This window comes from Phoenix dactylifera, chromosome 4, assembly GCF_009389715.1.
Source record: "Phoenix dactylifera cultivar Barhee BC4 chromosome 4, palm_55x_up_171113_PBpolish2nd_filt_p, whole genome shotgun sequence".
NCBI classification, from domain to species: Eukaryota; Viridiplantae; Streptophyta; class Magnoliopsida; order Arecales; family Arecaceae; genus Phoenix; species Phoenix dactylifera.
The window spans coordinates 26174512-26178588 of NC_052395.1; the positions used below are offsets into that span (position 1 = coordinate 26174512).

The 4077-nt window shown below is 40.1% G+C and overlaps 1 long non-coding RNA gene across 1 annotated transcript; it reads left to right on the forward strand.

Annotated features, from left to right (window-relative positions):
• Positions 1 to 2863: 2863 nt before the first annotated feature.
• Positions 2864 to 3823, forward strand: LOC113463417. Its single transcript, XR_003387608.2, has 2 exons — positions 2864 to 3444; positions 3542 to 3823. It is a non-coding gene; the product is annotated as an uncharacterized LOC113463417 (long non-coding RNA).
• Positions 3824 to 4077: the final 254 nt, after the last annotated feature.

Here is a 4077-nt window from a genome sequence, read left to right on the forward strand (position 1 = left end):
CTCGGCGCTTTTATAATCAACCATTTTTTTGTATATCACCTTAAATTTTGGAGTGATATCAATCCTTTTAAATGATGTGGTAGGGAAATCCTTTTTTTTAATGCATGTAGCCGGCGCCCCACAGCATTACTCATTCAAAAATTGAGAAAAAAAAAGAAGAAAAAAAAAGATAGGAACAATATGATGTTTCTTATCTCGACGGAAATGCTTTGAGGAAGCCACACCAGCCCCCACTAAGCTCCAAATGTGCTCATTAAGTAATTCCATCACTTGCAACAGTTGTAGCACGAACCGAGCGAGGCACATTAATTTTCCCATATCCAAACGGCACCAAACCACGAATGAGGACAAAGGAAGGGAGAGGATGATACGGCACTCAGCCTAACCCCAGCCCACCAATTGCGATCGATGAACAGCCCCGAGAAAAGATTTTAGCAGCCACGAGAGGAGATTTAACAGCCACGCATCCCCGACCCGAGAAAAGAATTTAATATCCACGAGCGCCCTACCAGCGGTGCATGGCATCGGTATGACGGCAATAAGGCCAAGGAGAGCCGAGTCGGTCCTTGAGGAGATGGCGCCTGGCCCTCGCGTGGCCCTTCATGGGCTCCAAAAGTCGTAGCTCGATTCGCCTATTTTAATATTGACTTTCTCACATCAAGGTTTGGTTATTGCATCTCAGTCCAATACTAGACCAATTTAGGTTAGGCAAGCCCACCTGCACTTAATTATCTAGGTCTATATTTTGAAAAATACTCCATCAAAAGATCGATCCATAATATCTAGTTGCTGAGCAGAGGAGCGGTACCTATCGCTCGAGGTAAGCCTCAGTTCCGTCTCTCCTGAGAGAAAGGTGGATAAAAGCTTCACATGAAGTTCAACTTGTGTGGCAAATTGACTGTTCACTATTTGCTCGTGATTCTATCGATTAGGTATCCACAAGTACAACCCCATCAAACAGGATCTTTGGCTGGCCTAAAACCCGATTCGGCCTTGCAATATCAATTCTTTTTGACATTTGACCAGGTCAATTATGGATTCTGGTGACCAATCGTTGTCTATGGAGGCTCGACTAGAAATAGTTTTAAAATGCAAACTAAATGGATCCAAAGAACTAGAACTATGGGTTGTTGAGCCAGGTGAAGCAGATGGAAGAAATCATGCTCTTCCCTCTCAATTATAACCAGATGGAAGAAATCATTCTGTACCATGAAGACAAGAGGACGGAGACAGATTAAATTTAGAAATTTAACATTAAAGATTGTAGAAAGAAAAAAAAAAATCAGGAGTTAGATGTTCTCGAATTAGCTTGCCTATTTTAGAGTTTAGGGTGTCATGCCCTCTTTATGTCTTCATGTACATGGAATATGCCTCTTGCATGCAAACGAAGGCTAAAGGTTCGCCATGAGGAGAATAATATGGAGGTGATTAGGGACTTTAGGGGCTGACACGGGCGAGCCCACCCAAGTGGATCGCTGAGGGCATCACAGGGGGGGCGCGGTACCCGCTGCCGCCTGCGGCCATTCAACGCTTCTTGGCATCGATATGGTTTTGGTCTGCTTGAGAGTTGAGATGGAGACTTAGTCCCAACGCAGTTATTGCTCTCCACCTACCGCGTCGTTTCACATCTTTGACTCTTGTGTTTTGGTCTACCAATTCAGAATCCATCTATTTATCCTGCATATTTAACTGAGCTGGTGAATGTCCTTAAGTTTTAGTGTTGCAGCCAAAATTGCCTAGTGTTGAGTATCATGTTTTTTTTTTTAGTTTTTTTAAGAGAGAGAAGAGGAGAGAGAACCTCTGATTACTAAATACATGATTATTTAGTATAACCTAGACCTAAAAATATTTGAAGATAACCGATATTCTAACCTATAACCTCTGATTATTAAATAGATGAATATTGAGTTTCATAATGGGGGAGGAGATGGGCAGTTTATGCTATCTTTAATTTGACTAGCCTAGACAATAGGGAAATGTTAACCAAAATTATAAGTAATGATTCTAGGAAAACAGATATCAAGAAATAGAAATAAGGGAATAGATTTGATGATGAAAACAAAATATTATAGTAAATAATTTCTTATTTAGAGAGATGATAGCAACTTAATAAAATTTCAGTGTATAGCACCGGCGTACATCAAAAAGGTAGATGATAATAGCGAAATGATGAATGCTCTTTTGTTGTTCGAATAATTTTGCATTTAAATGACCTGGTTGATTCTCGATATATTTGAATAGCTGAATGAAGTGTATCTAAGCTTTGTTGGTAGATAATATAATAATTAATCTTCAGTTGTATGAAACATACAACCATCTTTTCCTAAATCCTGCAACGACGGAAGCCTCATGCACTGGGCTATTCTTTTCTTAATTAAACTTCAGAGCACATTTCTTGAGCTTCTATCAATTCATTGAAGAAAAATGATTTATACCATCTATAACAATCATGATAGTTTGTTTCAGAAAGGAAGAACAAAGAAGAGGTTTTGATAAAGAATTTTTATTATTGAGGAGGTTTTGATCTTCTATTTAGTTAGCGACAAAAAGAGTAATCTATGGACTTCTCCATGATCTATATGGTCATGCACTTGAGACAAATAATAGATGAGGATTTCTAATGTCCCTGTATGTAATTAAGAAAAGCTTTTTGAATGGCATGTTAACATCCCCTGCGTGTCTATCGGATCAAAATTGAAAAGAGCACTTTCTACTGCATATTACACAAATATCACAACTTTTATGGAAGGATGAATGGCTACACAATAAAAGCGGCAAATATGTAAAAGATGACAATTAAGAAATTTTCTTGACAAGGACCATTATAAAACGTGGTTTGCCTTGGAGTCATACATCTTTATGTGGCCCCCTCACCTTCTCTTTCACTCCCCCCCAAACCAAACTCTCCTCTTTTTTGCTTCCCTTCGGGCAGCAATTGGGAGCCATGTAAAAGAGGAAGCTGGAGAACAAGAAGAAAGCGTTTGTAGGGTGCAAGCTAGTACAAAGGAAGATGCTCTTCACAAAAGGAGAAACCCGTTACTTTTATTCGCAGTATATACATAAATAACCCCTCCTTCCTAACTCCATGACCTCTATTTCCTCCCTCCTTCCTCAAGCCTTATTCATTTCGTGTGTCCGAATCTTATTCGGACTGAATTTGTCGTCTCAAACTCTCCCATCATGCCCCAAACTTTCCATCTGCCTTCCCATCTCGATGGCAGTCATGGACATGGGAAAGAGAGGTACTCAAGGAGCATCGATGGCTGCCACGCTGGCCGACGTTGGAGGAGCTTTAGAAGGAGAGATGGTGATTGGAGTGTTCGACTGAGTTGGAGGTATTGGCGCGCCTCAATCTGAAAACATGGTTACATACTCGAATAGCCATGTAATTGGATTGAGCCGCGTCAATATCTCCTTCACACGAAACACTCACATCGATCTAAGGTATTGATTCCTCTCCCATTTCCGAGATGAGTTTTTCCTATTTATATTTTCGCACTCCTAGGATATCTAGATTACCGAGGTATCTTATCATGCTCAGCTGTTGATCCGTAGCTGCAACTGAATGACAAAACACTGGCTGCCGACTGAACTAGAGGAAGGAAAAGGTTTTATTTTTGCTAATAATGTTCTTTTTAGCTCGCATACTTCTGATAAAATGGAGTGTCCCTCTCTTCATGCATGTTCGTTCGGAGAAAGTAGATTCCTACACTGATAGATTTCGGGGAATCATGGCATAATGATGTCTGGTGAAAATTTCTTCCATAGCTAAATCATCTGGGACTTTTCAGAAGAATCAAAATAGTTATTTGGATGGGTAAAACTCCACTTTGTTGGATGTCACTCTTTTGCAGGCCAATATAAGGCCAGTTAATTTCTAATTATCCTAACTGCAGTTTTAGGAATTAAACTTGACAAGAATAGTCAACATAAAGGCCAGGAAATTTCTGACAGGTTCGGGCAAAGGCCTTTTACTTGAATGATTGGGAAAATCTATGCAGCCTGAGAGGAAAAGAAAATGGCTCTTTCTCTCCAAGCAAAAAATGCTAACCAACCTGCCAAGGCATTTGGAAGGAC